The sequence below is a fragment of the Gavialis gangeticus genome, unplaced genomic scaffold (genome assembly GCF_001723915.1).
Source record: "Gavialis gangeticus isolate Ggan-Ray unplaced genomic scaffold, GavGan_comp1, whole genome shotgun sequence".
Classification (NCBI taxonomy): domain Eukaryota; kingdom Metazoa; phylum Chordata; order Crocodylia; family Gavialidae; genus Gavialis; species Gavialis gangeticus.
This window is the reverse complement of record NW_017729025.1, coordinates 57,517,950-57,540,072: the sequence shown is the minus strand read 5'-3', so window position 1 is coordinate 57,540,072 and position 22,123 is coordinate 57,517,950.

The window sequence follows — 22,123 nt, the reverse complement described above, 5'->3', positions numbered from 1 at the left end:
GATGCAAATGAGACCTAGGGCAGTTGCTTCACTTTTGTCACCCTTATCTGGAGGGTTTTAGGTGTGTCTCTCACTGCATCTTAATCAGCTTCTGTTTAGGTGGGGGGGGGGTGATTCTTTGTGAGTCAGACAGTCTGTGTCCTGTGTCAGGGTTCCCCAAGAACATGGAGCTGACACGTAACACTAGGTTACAGGAGTTTTAGTCCATGATGGACGCTGCCTATCTGTTTCATCACAAGCTCTTGTGAGGATATGGCCACCAGGGCAATTTATTCCAGCACAGGAAATTTAATCCAATATTGATAATGTGTTTCACTTATACAAAACATGGGTAGGCTTTTGCACAACATTTCTACTTGGGGGTGGAGGAAGGTGGGGGGGTGGGAATCAGGTCTTCAAACGAAGTAATGTGCAGGACTGACTGAAATACATTAACGGCATTAGGAGCTGTTTCTATATTAAGCAATTGTTTGCCTGCAACTTTCACCCCCACCTCCAAAAAAACCACTCAATGTTACTATCACTACAATATAATAATTACAATATTTATGAAGTACCAAGACCCCTGAGAAGTACAACGGCAAAGATTTCCTGTGTTTGACTTATAATTATTCACCTTTTCTTGGGTGATGAAGAAGTTTCATTATCTTCAGCTTCACATAATAAAACAGATTAAAGTGTTTTCATATCTGTAGCAATTCACAAGAAATAATCCAGGACAAGCAACACTAGATTGCATCTCTTTTACTTAAAATACATAGAAAAATTAAGATTAATGTTATAACTGAAGCTTGTACAGATTCCATCTGATATAAAAGCAGTATCTAATCTTGCTTTGGTTTAGACTTCAAAGCAATGCATTTGTTTACCTGTATTTAAATCTATTTATTTGTAAGTTGTCTCATTGTTACTAATTATCTTCTTCATAGATGACCATATATTGTTTCTGACAGGACTTCAAAGCTGACATATTTTTTTTCTCTTATGAAGTGAACATATTATGAATGAAAAGAAAAATAAAATCAAAGGATAGTAAACACTCCAAAAAGGACATTTTCTAGGAGAAACACTAATCTTTGAAGTTAAATATTGTCCCTTCAGAAAGTACAAAATTCAACTACAACTTTTACAGCAAGCATTCACTTTCCTTCTTTAGATGATTTAACTGATCAAGGAACTGTATTTGAATGGCAAGAGTCTGTTTTCTCAACATAGCACATCTTGCTGGCACTCAGAGTTAGCTATCCTTATTCCTAGGGTTTGTCCTTTATACTTTGTTGCTTGAGTAAACAACAGCCGTCAGCCAATGCTTTCCAGGTTTTTCCTTTCTGTTCCTGCCCCAATTACTACTTCCTCCTGAAAGAGAGGCACCACACTTCTAATACAACCTGAAATTGAAGCTAATTGTTGGCACTTATTGTTGTTGGTATCTACCTTGTTCTGGGCAGACCCAACCCCCCCCCCCCCCCCCCCCGACTGACCACGACCTCTCCATTAGATAATAGGCAAATTTTATCGCTATACAGTGAGAGCAGATAAGAATAATGCAAACAATTCTATATCTACTTGTCCCAGGGTTCACGGAGTCAAGGTACATCTGGCCAGTATACAAGCTTCACTCTGAGGTTCTCTCTTCAATATCAGGTGTCACCAGCCTCAGGGCTAGGTAAGATGGGCTGGTGGTGTGCCCTCCGTCTATGGTGGCCTTGGGTTCCCCTCTCAGGAACATTTTGCTGCTCTGAAATCCCTCCTTTCATATTTTCTCCCTCTGATGACTCTTTTTGTTGCATAGTTTCATAATGCTTATGGTCAGAAGGGACCTAAACAAATCATCAGGTCCGACCCCCTGCCCCGGGCAGGAATGAGTGCTGGGGTCATAACACCCCAGCCAAATATCTATCCAGACCCCTCTTGAAGACCCCCAAGGTAGAAGATAGCACCACCTCACTTGGGAGTCCATTCCAGAGCCTGGCAGCCCTAACTGTAAAGTGTAGTGCCTCCTGATGTCCAGCCTGAACCTTCTCTCTAACAATTTGTGGCCATTATTCCTAGTAACCCCCAGTGGTGCCCAAGGGAACAGAGCCTCCCCCAATTTCCACTGGTTCCCCCTAGAGAGTTTGTAAAGGGCCACCAGATCCCCTCTCAGCCTTCTCTTTTGGAGGGTAAATAGATTCAGGCCCTTTAGCCTCTCTCTGTAGGGCCTGACCTGCTTCCTCTTGACTATGCGAGTGGCCCTCCTCTGGACTCCCTCAATGCTAGCCACATCCCTCTTGAAGTTTGGCACCCAGAACTGGATGCAGTACTCCAACTGCAGCCTAACCAATGCCACATAGAGGGGAAGGATCACCTCCCTGGACCTGCTTGTGATGCATCTGTAGATGCACAACAAGGTGTGGTTAGCCTTACTGACCACTTCCTCGCATTGGCGGCTCATGTTCATCCTGGAGTCAACAATGACTCCCTAGATGCAGCACCCTGCACTTGTCTGCATTGAATTCCATCCTACTCTCATCCAGCCATCTCTGTAACCTGTTTGGGCATCATTGATTGGTTTCTCTGTGATTGTCATACTGTTCACGTTCTGTCCTGCTAGCATAGTCCTTTGTTTCACAAACCCATCACATGCACACATCCTAATTTCGGCTTTCCCAGTCTTTTCCTAATTTGGTCTGTTCCCCAAAACCAGAAATCCCAAGGGCTCTGCAACTGGGTACTGTGACCTGGCCAATGCTGCAGAGTCCCTTATCTCACGTTATGGAACAGTGTGGTACTTGTTTTCAGTTTCCCAGCCTGTGTGTCTGCTTGCCTGTGTCAGACAGTTAACCCTTGCCATGGCCCTGGACTACTATTCTAATACATATCTACTTTACCTACACGCAAATTCCCAAAAGCACATCTCTAAATACAATTTTCTAGCCATCACTTATGAGCTACATTTACTCCCTTCCAAAATAATCAGTGAGAGTCAACAGACTAGTCCTGCATTTTCCTATGGAGCTCTCAACACCAACATCCTACCTCAGTGGTGCAGTGGTATGGATGATACACAATGTGTCTGTATCACCACAAAGCAAACAACATTTTCCATTTTTTATTATGGGCAGACAAATCGGTTGAAAATTTTACAAGGCAATATTTCTACTCAGAAACTAAGGAAATGTGACTGATCAGAGTGAAACTACAATAAATTAGATTACTAACTGTCTGGATAGTCATTCTCAAAGAGTAGTCATCAATGGCTCAATGTCGTGGTGGAAAGACCTGTCAAGTGGGATTCCCCAGTGGTCTGTCTTGGATCTAGTACTGTTCAATAGCTTCATTAACAAGTGGGAAAGTGGAAGCAAGTGTACATGTAAATTTGTGGGCAACACTGAGCTGCAAGAGGTAGCATTCAGCATAGAGAAAAGGTTTACGATTCAAAATTACTTTGATAATTGTGGAAAATGGTCTGAAGTAAATAGGATGAAACTCAATAATAGGTGCAAAACACTACACATAGGAAGGATCAATCAAATGCACAAGTACAAAATGGAAAACAACAATTGGCTAGGTTGCAGTATAGCAGAAAAGGAGCTAAGAATTATAGGTGTCCACAAGCTATATCAGTCAGTGTAATATTGTAGCAAAGAGAGAGAAAGAGAGGAAAATAAAAGCACAGCATGCATGCTAATAGCCCTCACAAAGATATCAACCTTAATGTGGTAGAGAGGGTTTCAATGACCTCAATGGCATTTTGAATTTTGTACTCCTGAAAGGATCACCAGTGATGACAAGAGCAAGGTTTCCAGATTAATAGTGATCCAAAAATAGAAAAACAGGTCCACAACAGCAGAGCAGGTAGATGAAGAAATAATATTTCATAATGGCTGCAAAGGTGGATGAAGGGTGCAATGGAAAAGAAACCTCCAGTCACGTAGGTTTTTTCTTGCCATTGGATTAAGGTTTCTTTCCTGAAAAATATTGTGTTGTTGCTCAAACTCAGTGCCATCCCCATATTAAAAGAAGACAAACGCAGGCATCTTCATTCAATACCAAGTCCTACAGCAATGGGAAACTGGTGACAGGGCAGGCACTAGTGGACATACACAGAGGTGTTGGTGGTCTGATGGTTATTTTGTACTTGGAACTGACACAGGTGTGCAATTTGACAGCTACAATCATGACTGAGCAGGCCTGTTTAGGATCCACTCTGCTTACCCCACATGGAGAGTGGGCTAGTAAAGATGCCCTAAACACAGTCTGTCACACTTCACCTAATCAGTGGAATTACTCTATCGGCTGTCCAAATCAAGTGTTGTAGTTTGCAACCTGAAATGTCTTTATCCTGATGGACAACCCAAACAGTAACCAACCTAGAGCAAAGGACAATATACTCATGGCCTGAGAACCTGAACAATTTGATATTAATGTTGCTACACTTAATGGGCATGTCCACACATGCAGGCACGTGCACTTGCAGCACCTCAAATAAGAGCGGCACAAATTTGAGCTGGGGATATTTGCCTCAGTGCACGTGCCCAGACATGCACTCTGGTGTGGGGCAAGGTGTGCCACTTGGGACACAATAAACCTACCCAGCTCCTCCTGGATCTGCAGCCAGGGAAAGCTAGAGCCTGGGGCCAGTCCCTGTGCTGGCCCCAGCAGTGTAAAAAGCTGCCTTGGGAGGCACATCAGAGCTACTTGCTCTCAGGAGCTTCTAGGGAAGGAGTTTCTGGGAGGAAGTTGGCCATGCCCCTTCCTGCCTCAAGCTGCTGCTGCTGCTGCTGCTGCTAGCTTGCTCTCAGAAGTTTCTAGGGGAAATTAACCATTAGAGCTGTGCATTTCGTTTTGACTTCTGTTTTACCATTTCGACAGGACAGCATTTTGTTTCAAGTTTCATTTCATTTCAAAGCACTGTTCCATTTCGTTTCATCAAAACTGTTTTGCCGTTTCAACGCTGCTTTGATACTTTGCCCATAGGCTATAATGGGGAAGCACAAAACTGCCTATAACTTGGTCATTTTTGGCAGATTTGGATTAAAACAGCAGGAACAGTAGCCCCTTCTGAGGGCATGAAGCCTGCCATGTTTCAAGGAGATAGTTCAGGGGTTTCTGGGAAACTGCATCTCAAGCTGCCGACAAGCAAAACTCGTGACATGGGTGACACTGTGTATGTGTTAAGGCACAGCCTCACTGGTGCTGGGGCCTCTACACAACATGGTAGTGTGCTCCAATGAAGTCTCCTCCTCCCCTACTGCCTCAGCCTCATCCACCACTTTAAATGACAATAGGTAATAACTTAGTAAGCAGCACAATAGCACTAGCAGCATCTCAGGCAGCCAAACAATCACAGTTAATATCAGAGCAGTCCTTCCCCCATCTTTCCCCTCCCTCTCCTTACTTTCTGTTTCCCTGTAGGCAAGCCCAGCTCCAGCTTTGAAACTTGAAATTTTTGAAACTTTCAAAACATTTTGACTGCCCTTATTTTGTTTTGAGGCTGTTTTAAAGCCCTTCATTTCATTTCAATGTTGTTGTTTTGAGCTTGAAACAAGTTGAAACAGCATCAAAATGAAACAGCAGGTGAAATTCGCACAGATCTATTGACCATGCTTCAGGATTCCTTTTCAGGGGACCCTGGTGAAGGTGTTTTATATGCTGGGGGACCTACGATGCTTTTGGTGCCACACCCCAGGGCATCTGCACTACAAGTGCCCCATGGGCCAGACAGGGAAGGCATCTGTGGGTCCCACTGGCAAGAGAGGTGACCCTGCCACCAGCACCCCTCCCTACTCAGGCCCCCTGGCACCATGGCCACAACACCCAGCCCTCCCATGAACTCAGGGGACCCTGCCCCCCAGCAAAGTTTGGCAGAGTCCCAGGGAGGGAGGCAGCAGCAGCCAAGGACAGAGAGGAATTAGGTCCCCCTGGCCCCTAGCAATGCCCCTGCTGCAGTTGTCCCACCCCCAACCCCCACCTTCTCCTACCGGAGCTTGTCCATCCAAGGCCACCCCATGGCTGAGTGGGTGCAGGTCACCTCAGGGTGCAAAGCCAAACAGAAGGCCCAGGTGCAGCTGGAGCCACCAAAGTGGATGACCCTGCCCCCCCGCTCCCCCCACCAAGACCACTATGCAGGGGAAAAGAATGGCCCAACTTCCAGGGGCCTCCCCAGCTGCACCCAACATCCCACCCCCAGGAAAGATAAAACAGGTAATCACGGTGGAGAAAGCTTCCAGGGTTCCACCTCTGCCCTGCTATCTTGTGAGGGAGTCCTACCGAAGGGGCTGCAGAGCTCCCCCAACCCCAACCAGAGTCCTGGGTTCTAGAAGACTGTGGAGTTCAGACAGTGCCTAAGGAGCCCACTCAGCCCCAGGACAAGGAGGATGATTCCCAAGAACCAGTGGGCTCTGTGGAGCCTGCAGACCTTTTGGTCCTGGCCATTGGCAAGGCGTAGGGGGTGCACTCCTGCTGACTGCCGACACCACTGGCAGCATCTGAAGAAGGGTAAGTGATCCCCACTGGCCACCACTGATGCAGCCGGCGGCATCTGTGGGTGATCACCACTCCTAGTCGGTGCTCACCACCCCCCCACCACCACCAACAGCGCTGGTGGCACCTGTGGGAGCTCCCTGCTTACTGCTGCCATGCTTCTGCTACCACCACCGCACTCCCACCACCACTGCCATGCCCCCCCCAGCCGCCCAGGACACACATTGTTCATGGTCCCGGTGGTGCCCAGGGTCGAGCTACTTGTATTTCTTGACTGCAAGTACACCTGGAGGTCCACCAGCAACGTGCAGTTCACCTTGAACTGCTGGGGAGTTTGACAGCTTCCTTGACACTGCAAGGGTGCTGGTGGGGGAAGGCAAGGGGCCCAAGTGCAGTAACACCCAGATCTATAGGTGGGCCCACAGTTTTGTAGATGCCCTCTATGCTTATGGGAGGGTGCTGAGTGAGCCAGCGGGTCCCATACTAGGTGTTGAGGCACATAAGGCTCCTGCCAAACTGTCTACTCCATCCCTCCAGACATGAGATCATTTAAGATTGCAACCCTCAACATCCACAGCTGAAGAAAGGGTCTCTGGAGATGCTGAGTGCTCTCTTTCCTTCAGGAGGGAGGGTATCCCATGGTATTCTTGCAGAAGACCCTGATGACTTTGGCCAATGAGCTTAACTGGCAGCTGGAGTGGGGAGGCAGGCTCTGTTTTAGTCATCTCTCAGCTAGGTCTTGCAGAGCGGCTACCCTGTTCTCCCCAGGCCTGCAGCCAGAGGTTCTCCAAGATGTTAAGGTGGTGCCAGGCTGCCTGCTGCACCTCTGAGTCAGAGTGCAGGGGCTGGTCCTGAACCTTCTGAATGTGTACACCCCTGCAAAGGACCCAGACTTGGTGGACATTTTCTGCCAGGTGGCCACTTACATCGGCACGCTCAACCCTCATGAGTGCCTGGTCCTTAGCAGGGAATTTAAGGTCACCCTGGATGCATGGGACCAGTCAGACAGGGAGCAGAACCAGGCTGCCATGGGCATCCTCGGGGAGACTGTGACTGAATACTCCCTGGTGGACATCTGGTGTACCTGTCACCCTGCCGCCCCCCTCACCCCACCTTCACCTACATGAGGGTGGGGGAAAAACAGGCATGACACTCCCAGTTGCACCAAATTTATATCTCATTGCCACACTTTGTCTAGGCCTACTCCTCCAACATCCAGCCAACCCCTTTCAGCAATCACCAACTTGTCTGGACCCAGGTCACACTGGGGCCTGGGCATCTGGGGTTGGCCTACTGACATTTTAATATCAGTCTGTTGGAGGATGTGGGCTTCAGGAAGACCTTCCAGGAGTTCTGGATGACCTGGCGGGAGCAACAGGAAGTTTTCCCCTGGGCTCGGAGATGGTGGGACATGGGGAAGGTACGTGTCCAGCTTTTTTGGCGCAGCTACACTCCGGGGCACACCTGGCAGAGTAAGGCAGTCCAGAAGCAGCTCAAGCAGAATGTGCTGGATCTGAAGAGGTGCCTGGCTGCTGACCCAATCAATCCATCCCGCTGCTGAGAGTGTCAGGAGAGGCGGGAAGAGCTTCGTGAACTGGACGATCACCATGCCTTTGGTGCATTTGTCTGTTCACGTGTCCAGCTCCTTTGGGAGATGGACCACAGATCCCACTTTTTCTGCACCCTGGAGAAGAGGTAGGAGGCCAAGCAGGACATTGCCTCCCTCCTGGCAGGTGACAGCACTCTCCTCACGGATCTAGGTGAGATCTGCCATTGAGCGCAAGCCTTCTTCAAAGAGCTCTTCTCCCTGGATCTAATCGATGCCAAAGCCTGTTGGACCCTGTAGAACAGACTCCCATAGGTCAGCATGAGTTACCAAGACCGGCTGGAGGCTTCTCTCACCCTAGCTTAGTTGTCAGCCACCCTCCACCTGATGCCTGCCAACAAGGCGCTGGGCATCGATGGGCTGACTGCAGAGTTCTACCTTTATGGAAAGTCCTCAGCCCAGACTTTGCAGTGGTCTGGGCCAAATCTGAAGGAAGTGGGGAGCTCCCCTTATCGTACGAGAGGGCCTGTTGACCCTCATGCCAAAGAAGGGGGATCCCCATGACCTGAGGAACTGGCGTCTTGTCTGGACTACAAGGTGGCAGAGATTTCTCTGCACCTGCGGTCCATGCTGGCAGTCGTGATCCATCCCAAACAGTTGTACACAGTGCCCAGATGTTCCATCTTTGATAATCTGTAAACGGTTTGGGACCTCCTGGAGCTGGAGCACTGGGATGGCCTGTCTTTTGCCCTCCTGTCCCTGGACCAGGAGAAGGCATTTGACAAGGTGAATCACAGGTACCTCATAGGCATGCTGCAGGGGGCTCTGACTTTGGGCCCAACTTTGTGCAGGCTCTCTAGGTACTGTATGCCTCTGCAGAGTGCTTGGTCAAGCTCAGCTGCGCCCTGACAGAGCCTATCCCATTCAGGCGAGGGGTATGTCAAGGCTGCCCACTGTCAGGCCAGCTGTACTGCTCACTGTCAGGTCTGGAGCCTTTTCTCATCCTCCTGTGGAGGCGGGTGGTGGGGTTGGTGCTCCGGGAGCTGGCAGAGCAGCTGGTCCTGTCAGTGTATGCTAACAACATGGCCCTTGTGGTCCAGCACCCAGGTGACCTGGCACGGGTGGAGGCCTGCAAGGTGTTGTACTCGGTGGCCCCCACATGCCTCCCCTGCACAGCCCATATGCCATCCTGCATGGCCCCAGCCCCCCTGCACAACCCACAGCTCACCCATAGCAACAGCAGCCATCAGGGCACTCGGGGCCTCCTGGCACAGTCCTCCCCCACACACAGCACAGGGCAGCATAGTTCAGCCCTAGCCACTTGGCAGCTGGCACTTCCTGTGCCATGTCCTGAGGGCCTGGCCTGGTGTGGCACAGCACCGTGCACCTTCAAGCAGCTCTGGGCCACTCTGGCTGTCACCCAGGGCCCCGCACTGCTCACAGGGATCACCTGTCACGCCAGGCTGGGTCCTGTATGCACAGAAGCAGCCTGGCCCAATGGTGTATGGGGCCTGTGCACACAGGACCTGGGTTGGCATGACAGGTGGTCCCCACAAGCAGCACGGGGACACAAGTGAAAGCCCAAGTGGCCCAGAGCTGCCTGAAGGCACATGATGCTGCGCTGAGCTGAGCCAGGCCTATGCAATGTGGCACAAGCAGCACTGATTGCCAGGAAGATGGAGCCAAGCTGCGCTGCTCTGCACCATGCAGCAGGGCTGTGCTAGCGAGCACCCCAATGGTGGCTGCTGCTGCAGGTGAGCTGTGGGCAATGCGATGGGGCTGGGGCCATATGGGGGGCATCTGGGCCCTGCAGGGGGTGGGTGGGGGACCCACCCCTCCCGAGATGCCTTGTTGAGAAACTCTCCAACTTCACTCATGATCTTGACACTATTGATCACTGGGAGAGCCTCAAGAAAGGCATCTATGAGGTGTTATAGCAGGTCCTGTTCCCAAGGGTTGCCATGATGCAAATGATGCTAAATGACTGCACAGTTGGGGGGCACATGTAGATGCACCTACTGGGGATAATTCAGTGCTTGAGTCTCCCAGATATTCATGTTAATTTCACATTTCTTCAGATTTGCCATCAAAGTGTCCTTTAGTTTTTTTCTTTTGCCCACCTCTAAAGTAGCGACTTTTGGTTAGTTGGGAGTATAGGACCAGTTTAGGGTACAGTTGTGAGACATCCTTAGGATATATCCTGTCCAACAGAGCTGGTGCCATATAAACATGACTTTAATGCTGGTGGTGTTTGCCTGAGTCAGAATACTGGTGTATGTTCTTCTGTCCTTCCAGCTGATATGAAGGATATTCTGAAGACATCACTGATGGTAACGTTCAAAACCTTTCAGATGTTTCCAACATGTTGTTCAGGTTTCACACCCATACAACAGAGAAGGGATGACAACGATGCAAACACCAAGCCAGAGGTTTACTGGGATCAGGGGGGTCAGGAAGCCAAAAGAATTATCAGAACAGGAGCAATTTAAGGACTGTAGAAGAGAAAGTTGTGCAGAAGGGTTCATGTGATAGGGGACTTCTTTAAAAGTAGCCTGTGACAGGACACTGTGCCAGGGCTAGTCACAATGTCGGCCTGCCCACCTTTCTAGGGCAGTCCACCTTAACTCCCCTGACACACCTTGATGTATCTAAACCAGATAGAAAATATGGGAAGTTGCCCATTTAATGGCCTGATGCCAAGGGCATAATACACGACTCTGACCTCCCCTTTACCATGTCCTATGCCTTGCAGATGGCATCTGAAATGACTTCCAGCTCCCCCCAGCCCCATTGCCAGGCCACACTCATCCTCTGGCCCAAACTTGGCCTCAGGTGCCCTCAGACATACCTTGGCCACATGCTTCCTTCACTGGAGCTTCTACTCTGCCCCCTCACTGGGGCCTCTACTCCTACACATACTCTGGGCTCCCTGCCTCTCATTAGGCTCCTAGAACTACTCTGCCCCCTCACTAGAGCTTCTGGGCTTTATGTCCCTTGGGCCTCTGGTGTCTATCGATGTGCCTGGACACCACTCTTGGCCTACAGACCGCTCATGCCTCAGGTGTTTGCTGACCTACCTGGAACTCACTATTGGCCTCCCACTAGGCCTCACTCTCACTCAGGCCTCCCACAAAGCCTTGCTCATTCAGGCATTGGACCTCAGGCCCTCCTGGCCCCTATGTTGTTGCCCAAGCCTCATTCTCTCAGGCTTTGGGCCTTGGGCCCTCCTGGCCCCTGTGCTGTTCCCAAGCCTGGTGCTTTTCTCTCAGGGTGTGCTCCCCTGGTATTTCCCCTCCAAAGGGTTACTCACAAGGCAGTGAAGGCTGAGGCTTTCTAGTGCCCCATACTTGCCACACCAGTGCCTCCCTAGTGAAAAGCATTTCCTGGAGACTGCCCTGCCACAGGCAGCCCCACCACACCATCCTACCCCAGCAGGATGTAGTTTTAGGTCATGTCCCAGGACCAATGCAGGTCTACCTGCCCTGGTCTTTCTTTCCCTCACTGGGCTCCTGGATGTTTTTCCTGGGCTGTTCTTCCTCCTGGACACTCTATTCCAGACTCCCTCTTACATCACCCTCAGTCACTGACCCCTTCTCTCTCAGGCCCCTTATAAGCTAACTTCCATCAGGAGGCTGGGCTTCAGCTCCACCATTCCAGTGTGCTGGCCAGCTGACTGTCTATCCTTTCCTGGCAATGATGTCCACCCCCCCACCCCTTCTCCCCATCAAGAGGACCTTGAGCCTCTTAGACTCTGGTCCTGCCTCTAGGCCAGTTAGGGTGCCAGTAGCTCTCCACAGCCGCAGCCCCCTGGCCTGCGCCTCGTAGTGGGCTTACTTGCCCTTCAACCTGTCAGCCCTGCCACCCTTGCTCTGACCAGTGATTCGATGGCCTCAGTCTAGCAGCAGCTGACCTTCCTATTCAGCAGGGGTGCACCTCTGGGCCCCACCTTACAGCAGTCCTCTCACACTGGGCTTGCCAGATGCCCCACCAATGTTATATCCAGCAGCCCTTTACTCCACTGGGTTCATCTGACCCTTGCCTCACCACCAATTCCAATCAGGGGCTTGCCTAGCTCCTCAGTAGGCCCACAAGCTCTAAGCCCCTTCCTAGCCTGGCCTGTACCTTTCCTAGGCCTAGGCATACGTGGCCTCCTCTCAGCCCCAGCCACTTTCTTGGGGCTTGGGACCCCACTGGGTCATTAGGAACCTCCTCCACCCCCATAGCTCCTATTCTGACCTCCAGAATGTTCCCAGGAGCAGAAAACCTCCAGCTGAGCAATATTACCTTAGTAGCATCCCTGCAGCAACTGCCAGCTCTGCTTCTCAGGGCCTCCTCTTATACTGAGGCTGCTCAGCATGGCTTCAATCAAGCAACCTCCTGGCTGTCATGTGACCATCTAATTGGCTCTGCCTTCACCTGAAGGCTGCCTCACAGCCTGCTCAAGTTTTTAAAGTGGCAAGCACCCACAGGTGTACTGCCACATAGCCCCAGAACCAATCAGAGGGAAGGAGCTGAGGCTCAGCTGGCCCAATTTAGTGTTGCTGACCTAGTTACACAGGCTGCAGGGAAGAATCCTTACAACCAGGGCCCAAGGGCCCCATGTTCTGCAGCAGGCCATGCCTACCAACTTCTGGTGGCCCACCAGATAGAAGCCAGGGAGAGGTCCAATAGAGTGGGTCTGCAGGCTAGATCCAGCCTGCGAGCCATATATTTAACAACCTTGGTCTAAAGAAGGAAAGACTGGGAAGGGGAGGAAAAGGGATTTAGTAGGTCTTCAGATACATTTTATTGCTATAAATTCAGTCATTTTGCCTTCAGAAGGACAGAGTAAGAAGTCACAGATTTAAATTGTAAACAGGGTTAGATATTAAGAAGAACTTTCTATCGGGTTGGTTAAGCACTGGAAAAGGTTGCCTAGAGAGGGTGTAGAATCCCTGTCACTGGAAGTCTAATTTAAGTGTAGATTAGAGAAGCTTTTGTCTGGAATGGTTCAGGAATGGGCCTGGCTTGAACAAGGAGGTTGGACTAGATGATGTCCTAAGGTCCCTTCCATTTTCTATAATGCTGTGGCATTAGCCTTGTTTTGCAGCTGTCACCAGCAGGTTTAGGCATATCTTTACGAAGGTTAGTAAGTCAAACTCTTCTGAGTGGGTTTCTAGCTTTAACCAATAGGAACAGAAAAAGTTTATACCAGGAGCCCAGGACTAGGGATTCCAACCTGCAGTTATCTTTTTCACTGAGCCTTTGCCTGCCCGGAGATCTCTCTTTTAAACATGCTTTAATCCTTGGTTTCAAGCCATTTAGAGCCTAATAAATCACCCACAATTCTATTTGAGAGTCCAAGTTATCAAGGCCTCTGGTGGGCTTCAGTCAAACCTTCAGATCTTTTCAGAAAACCCCCCAAATAAATTTGAAGGCCCTGATCCAGAGACAAACATAATATCACATTACCTGTGGATCCTGATCTTCCCAAGCTAGTAGAAATTGTATACACCGATGCAGGCTTTTCTGCTACTTCTACTGATGTAGTGAAGGCTGAGACAAGAGCTGTTGCAGTTCTTGGTGCTATTGTTCCTATTATTCTCTCATCCACTTTCTCAGAGCTTCAGATTCATGCTTGTTTTCAAAATAGTGGTAAACAACTGCCTGCATTTTTTACTAGGTATAAACTGGTGAATAACGCATCAGCTTGAGCAATGATCATCCATATTCAGATAACTCTTTATCCCTTGTTTAAATGCCCTACTTATTGTTCAAACATAAAACACAACTAGGAAAAGATTATTTAAAGCAATTAAATAAGCCCAGGAAACTACAAACTGGTCAGTCTCACCTCAGTCCCAGGAAAAATCATGGAGCAGGTTCATTAATTTCATTTAAGAACTGGAAGATGGGATGGATTGCACCCTAAGCAAGTTCTCAGATGACACTAAGCTGGGGTGTAGTAGATACACTGGAGGGTAGGGCTAGGATTCAGGGTGACCTAGACAAATTAAAAGATTTGAAATCTCATGAGATTCAACAATGACAAGTGCAAAGCTCTGCACTTAGGATGGAACAATCCCATATAGTGCTACAGGCTTGGGACCAACAGCTCTGCAGAAGAGTACCTTGGGGGTTACAGTGGACAATAAGATGGATATGAGTCAACACGTGTGACCTTGTTGCCAAGAAGGCTAACAGCATACTGGGCTGCATTAGTAGGAGCATATCCGGGAGATCGAGGGAAGTGATTCTTCCCCTCTATTCTGCACTAGTGAGGCCACATCTCGAGTATTATGTCCAGTTTTGGGCCCCCTGCTATAGAAAGGATGTAGACAAGTTGAAGGGAATCCAGTGGACAGCAATGAAAATGTTGAGGGGGCTGGGACTTATGAAGAGAGGCTGAGGAAACTAGGCTTATTTAGTCTGGAGGGGGATTTGATAGCAGCCTTTAAGTACCTGAAGGTTAGTTCCAAAGAAGATGGTGCTAGACTGTTCTCAGTGGTGTCAGATGACAGAACAAGGAACAATGGTCTCAAGTTGCAGCAAGGGAAGTTTAGGTTGACTATTAGGAAAACTCTCTCACTAGGTGTGTGATAAAGCACTGGAATGGATTACCTAGGGAGGTGGTGGAAACTCCATTTTTGGAGGCGTTTAAGGCCTGGTTTGACAAAACCCTGGATAGGAATTAGTTTAGGATGGTCCTGCTTTGAGGTTGGAGGTTTTTAAGGCCCAGCTCAACAAAGCCCTGGCTGGGATGATCTAGTTGGAGATGGTCCTCCTTTGACCGGGGGCTGGATTAGATAACTTCCTGAAATCCCTTTCAACCTTAATTTTCTATTATTTTCTATGATTCTATTAATTACCCAGCCCCTTGTTGTAGGCTGCCAGTCTCTCAGTCTCTTTTAACCTAAGATCAAGTTTGCTACTCAGCCCAGGGCCTGCCAAAGGATCTCTAGCAGCTAGGGGTGTGCAAAGTGGGCCATATTAGATTCAGATTTACCCCAATTCAGGGGACTGTGATTCAATTCATTGATTTGGATCACTGTCCCAATTCACAGATTGATAGATGCTAGGGTCAGAAGAGACCTCAACAGATCATCGAATCCAACCCCCTGCCCTGGGCAGGAAAGAGTGCTGGGGTCAGATGACTCAAGCCAGATGCCTATCCAGCCTTCTCTTAAAGACCCCCCAAGGTAGCACCACCTCCCTTCGAAGCCCATTTCAAATTCTGGCCATGCTTACCATGAAGAAGTTCTTTCTGATGTCCAGCCTAAATCTGTTCTCTGTCAATTTGTGACCATTGTTCCAAGAGGTGCCCTGGTGAACAGAGCATCTCCAGTTCCTTCCTACCTCCCCACCCTAATAAATTTGTAGGTGACCACAAGATCACCTCTCAGCCTTCTCTTGTGGAGGCTGAAGAGATGCAGGTTCCTTAGTCTCTCCTCATAGCACTTGGCCTGAAAACCCTTAACCATGAGTGGCCATCCTCTGGACCTTCTCAAGGTTATCCACATCCTTCTTAAAGTACACCACCCAAAACTGGATGCAGTATTCCAACTGTGGACTGATCAATGCCTCATAGAGGAAAAGTATCACCTCTTTGGTTCTATTTGTCATGCATCTGCTAATGCACGATAAAGTGCGGTTAGCTTTGCTGATGATTTCGTCATATTGATGACTCATGTTCATCTTGGATTCCACTATGACTCCAAGACACCTTTCCACTTCTGTGCTGCTGAGAGGGTCATTTCCCACCCAGTAGGTGTGCTGGATATTTTTACACCCTAGGTGCAGTATTCTGCATTTGTCTTTGTTGAACTGCATCCTATTGTGTTCTTCTCACTTTTCCAACCTGTCCAGGTCTACCTGCAAGCATTCCCTACCCTCCGGAGTGTTCACTTCACCCCACAATTTAGTATCATCTGCACATCCAAGTCACTGATGAAGACATTGAGAAGTACATGTCCAAGGACAAAGCCATGCATGACCCTACTGCCCACGTCCTTCTGGGTCAATACCAATCTGTCCACCACCACTCTCTGGGTGTAACCCCCAAGGCAATTTGCCACCCACCGGACTTTGTAATCATCTAAGTCACAGCCACATAAATTATTTATGAGAATCGGGTGAGATACCATATCGAAGGCCTTCCTAAAATCCAAGTAAACGACATCCACCTCTACTCCTGTGTCTAAGCATTTTATGACCTGGTCATAAAAAGAAACCAGATTAGTCAGGCATGATCTACCTGCTATGAATACCTCCTGTTTGCCCCTGCATTATTCTGCCCAGATCCAGGAGGCAACCAAGCTGGGGGCTGGGGGAGGGTCCCCCACGCACTCTGTGGCAGACCCAGAAGTACTTCTGGTCCACTTCTGGGTCTGCCGCCAAGCACACCGGGGACCTCTCTGTGCTCCAGTGGGACGCTCCATCAGCCCCACCATCTCAGCATTCGTGAGCCACCTGGTACCTTGAGGTATGTAGAAAAAACATTTAAAGCTGTGTCTATGTCCGAATCATCAAATCTCTCTGAATCGATTCAGAGGGTTCCAATTCAATTCAGAGAAATTAAAGGGTCTCCTGATTCAATTTGAATTTGGAGATTTGGCTGCCGAATCTCAGCCTAATTCAATCAGCAACTGAAGCTTCACACAGCCCTACTGGCAGCCCTTAATATAATGGGGGTCCTTTTCTTTCAAGGTGATGTAAAAATAGCAGCTATCTCCACTGCCAATGCACTCCTGCCATGGCTGCCAATGACCTAGCCACTGCCACTGTCACCTAGGGTGCAGAACTCCCCAGCTGAGCCTCTGCTAGGAGCCACAAGAACCATTCACCTGACACTGTCTAACTGGCCCTGATGATTCTCCCCATCTGCCTGCCAGAGCTGACTGTTTCCTCATCCCTTTGACTTTTAAGGGAACAGGCATACCTATAACACCCTGGATCGAGCCCCGCCCCACCCCCACCACCATTTTACATTTTGTTCTGAGGTGCCCTAGAGAGGACTTGTTTTGCCCATTCTGATGCCGTAACAGCCCATATCTCACAAAAACAGCTTTATCAAGTCCTAGAAGCCCTAGCCTAATCCATCTCTGCACCCTACTCCCATCTCAGTCCATCTCTGTAACGTATGCTGTCAAGTGCCTTTATTATATCTATTCTAAGAAACTACCCATGGGTCATTAATAAAGTGATTCACACTACAAAGATGGAAACATAATTAGATTTTTGAAGGTCATAACTGGTGCTCTGGCATTCTGGATCATCAGAAATGTTTTATTTAATATTCTTGTCTCATTCTGTTATCCAAAAACCCAACTCATCTTCATTAAAAATATTGAAATCATTTAAAAGAATTTACTTGATTAAACAAATTCTGGTGGATACTGCTACTTGGGAAATTTTTAGTGAGCCTAACACTGAAGAAAATCATTAAGGATGTAGAAATTCACATGTCAAAAATTAACTCTAAAAAAACATATATAGGAGGAAAAATCAGTTTTGTAATACATTCATCCCTGAGAGAGGAAACAGTTTCTGGATTAATCTGTTTCCAAACACACGGCTAATTTTTTAAAAAATGGGAGTGGAAGAGGATGCAGGGGGAGAAGCAGGGGCTCTACAACATCATATGTTCAAGAAAAGGCAGGCAAATTCTTTTTCCAAAAGAGTTGTCTTTTTTGTATCAAAGACTGATATACAGTAGCATCCTGGGAATGTTTTAGTAGGCATCCAGCTACTGAAGTATGACCATTTTACAGTTTAATAAACTGGAAACTACATTTTCAACTTTAGTTGATATAGCATCAGATGCCAGTCACTTCCTCTGTATCTGGTAGAGGCCGTAAATTAAATTGATACAAGCCACTACTGGTAATTTCAGATCTGGGTGACTCTTTCCCCTTATTTCAAGTTCTGCACTAGACTGTGTCCAAAAACTGAATAATGAGAAACTGCTGACAAACCTCTTGCGCATTATCAGAATTAAGCTATCAACCTTTCACATGCACAATATAAGCTCCCTAGTTTGCAGCCAGTTTGGACCAAAATATTAAAGTGTCTGACCAAAATTACTGAAAGCAAAAGAAATATACACCAGAGACTCCCTCTTCTGATTTGCAAGCCTTTTTCATCTTAGATATGGCAAAGGTCCCAGAAGAGTATGTAAGGTTTTAAGGTCACAGTAGCAACTGTACATAACAGTATGAGTAAGAAAAAAGCTGCATTCATCTGAGCATTCTGAGGGGTTCAGTGCTAAGACTGTACCTCTGACCATGTGTACAGATAAACCACAATAAAGTCTTTTTAAATTACGACCAGTTTTGCACCCACCTGCCATCAGCTACCCAGAAGATGTTAAATGACTTCTTTCTTTCTCTCTTTCTAACATCTGTAATACTGGGCCTAATGGCAAATTCTAACCTAGTTCTAATTCTTCTTTATTGTTGCCTTCAATAACCTGCTCTTAATCATCATCTTTAATAATTTTACTTTAAATGATTTAGCATAACCTTGAAAAACTTTCCTGTAATTCTCCTCTTGAATTAAACACAAAAGATAACCTTTGGACTTTATAATTAGTGTTAAAGAAGAATGCTCACCACTTTACCACTTATGACACTGTGCCCCCTTACATCTGGGTCATATCATGCTATCGCCTAACATGAGGTTTCTTACATTAAGCAACAGAAGCTCGGAATCCTGATTCTCTTTAAAAATAGACATTACGATGTGACTTTTAGGACTAAGAAGAGTTGATGCAGCTGTGCCTATTGAATTGGCAGCAAGAGTCCCATAGACTGCAACAGAAATAAAGTTAAACCAACATAGGGTGTTTTTGCAAAACCTGTCCCTCCAGCATAACATGAACATCTGTTGAGTTATTGCTGCTCTGTACCTTCTCTCCAGCATCTTGTGTATTCAAGAGAGATTTGAAGCTGCTATGTGGATTTCAAGCCAGAAATCCTGTGAAAGAATAATCTACAAACTAAAATACAGAGCCTGCCAACACTTCACGTAGGCTGTGGAAGGATGCAATATGAAAATGTTTTAAAAAGCAAGGGGAGATTTATTACTTAAAGATGCAAGTCAGTTGAACTTAAGTGAATGTTTTATCTAGCCACTCTGTAGCAGGGCACTGAGGTGCCTGCTACTTGTGGAGCAGCAAGGAATAAAGAAGCACAGCTGCGGGTTGCCAGGGAAACCGGTGAGACAGATGACCAGAAGGGGCAGGGCCTGGATCCCATTTAAACCCAGGCTGAGGCCAAGCAGGCAGTTCCCTGCTAGCAGCTGTAGAGGAAAGAGTTCTGTTGGGCTGACCAAAGAGGAGAGGCTAGACCTCAGGTATGGTTGTGAGACTGGGGGAAGGATAGAGCACCCCTGATGTGGTGGGACTAATGTTATAGCCAAGTGACTTGAATTTATGTTGTAGCCAAGAGGCTTGAGTTTCTGTTTGCTGTTTACTACTGGTGGTTTGGGTGAGGCTATTAGGGGTTGGAGGAGGCCTCATTGGGGACCCATGGTAGTGCGCTGACCCTGGCGCCAGAGAGGGTGCAGCATTTTGGGTGCGCTGACCCTGGCGCCAGAGGGCGCAGCAGAGAATTGGAGGCCAGGTAAGGCTGAGGCTGCCTGAGCACCGGAGGAGGCTCAAGACCCCGAGGAGGAGATTTGGGGGCCAGGCATGGCAATGGGAAGCCCTAGAGCGCCTGTGGGGTGCAGTTGTGAAATGAGGGCTGAGGATGGCCCAAGCACCAGAGAGAGGGTGCAGAGAGTGAGACAGACTGAACAATGTCTGGTACATCAGCGAGGCTTGGGGCGTGGTACAGGGGTGGTTGGAGCCATGCATTGCCCGTAAGGCTGGGGTGCACAGGAAACCCCATTGTAAGAACAAGATGAGTGCCAGCAGGAGAAAACCGTGTCCAAGAGGATGAAAGGCAGCTTCCCTTCAATATTTAAGATCAAGATGTGGTGGGCAAGATTTTGAGGGTGCTTGAAGGAAACTTGGCACGGTAGGGGGTGCTAGGGGAGATCACGGCTGCTCCTAGGACCCCGCTCCATGATGCACTCTTATACTGATATTGTAGAATAAACAACTATAATTTTAAACCTGATGAGATGGGTATAAAGTTACAGTGAACTAAATTTCACTTAAGTGAAATGGTAAGGACAGCCCAAATGTTAGAAGGATCAAGTATAATGTGCTATAATTGTTTGTAAAATTGTATAATTGTCTGTCTGTCCATGCCCTCAAAGGAGCATGGTCATTTACCATGATAAGACAACTCAAGTGAGTAGAGTGTAAAGCTCCTGTCCTGCAGCCTAGGTCAGTCCTATAACACTCAGTCAAGCTCCTACCCAGCAGCCCTTGTAACTGAGTCAGCCCCACTTAACTATTCAAGGCCAGCTGACCCTGCCCCCCCCACCAGCCCTTTCCTTCTAATTGGTTCTGAGGTTGCTTTTAAGGAACTCCTCCAACACCTGAGCCTTGCCGCACAACTTACAGTCCTTGCACAGGTCCTGACCAGGTAACTTCTCCAGCTCTTTAACTCCCCAAACCCTGGTTAATCCTTGGGGGTTTGGACCTTCAGTTTGACCTTTTACCTCTAAATCCTAGTTAACGTTCCAGCTGACTTGACCTGTGTGACCTCAGCTTCCTGCCTGACTACTGGTTCCTAGTTAGTCCTCTAATTCAGCTTCAGACTCCAGGCTTCAGCCCCCAACCCTCAGGCTGGAACTTAAGTTGCCCTCAGTTCTCACTCCTAGCTTCACCCACTAGGCATGACACTCTTGTGAACCAAGACATGCAATGAATAGATGTTTCCAGGATCATACCTGTATTTCTTTTCTACAAAGCCAATGGGCAAAAATAACCCCTGACTTTACCAGTCATATCCTGGATAAATTTAGCTTAATGTGGTCAGCTATCCTCTACAATCAAGTTCTTTCAGGCTGGCAGGATACAAGGGTAAGCATAGATGCATCTCAGGAGGAAAGAGCATTACAAAAGGCTCATGTATTGCTGAATGGCCCAGTATAAGAACTCCCATAGGCTAAGTACAGACAGTCAAAGCCTGAGGCTGAATCAATTCAGTCTTTGCAGGTTAGTCTAAGATGCAGAGATTAAACTGAGAAACAACTGGACACGCATTTACTTTTGTTTAAGGAAATGTAGCCACATGCCTGCAGTGGCTTATGCCAGAAGATGGATGATGCTACAGCACACCTCCCTGGCATGTAGCCAGCATAGGCTGTATGTTTGCTGCCTCTTTCTGCTGCCTCCAAAGTCTCTGGGATTTGCAGTCCAGAATCACAACAACAGGACTCTCCAGGGTTGCTCATGACTTCCTCTTCCTGCTTCCAGGTGCTTCTGGGATCTATAGTCCACAGTCACAGTTTAGCAGCAGGAAAGCTCTGTACTTGGAGAAATGTGAGTTTCACCCCCCTCCCTGGCTCCAGACCCCAGCCAGGGTTTGCCTGGGGTGGGGGAGTCCCTGCCTTCCCACCCAAACCTTCTCTGTTGGAGCAGACACCATAGCCCAGCCAAGAGCTGAAAAGCATGCTGGGATACTGTGATTTAACTTGAAATAGGAAGGGGTCAGCGACAGAAGTTTCATAAACTGGTTTGATCCAAATCAGTTAAGTCCGATACTACATTCAGCCAGGTTTATCTTGAACCAGCTTCAGCCATTTTGAAACTGGTTTATGTGCACTGAGCTTCTGTTCCATTACAGGTTTAAATCAGTTTCTGATCACTTAAACTAGTTTAATGTGTAAGTTCTATCCCTAGCCATAGTGACTATGGCCTGTGTGATATACCACATATGCACATTAAAAAACAAATTTGAAATGTACTGGAAAATACCATGAGCTAATGAGGTCAGCATCTGCTTTGCCTTTTTGTTTCTTTCATTTTTGTTTTTTTCAACAACCTTGGATATTTTCTGTAGCACCCACCACTGAGGTACCTAGTATGTTCTCAAACTAGAGTTGTCAGATATATCTTATTAAAAGAAAAATTATAAATTAAATATAATTTGTAGAAAAAAAAATCAGCTTAAAATCCTCCCCAGCTGTAAGGCAATTGGCTGAGTAAATGATAGATTCAGCTGCAATTTTTTTTGCTGC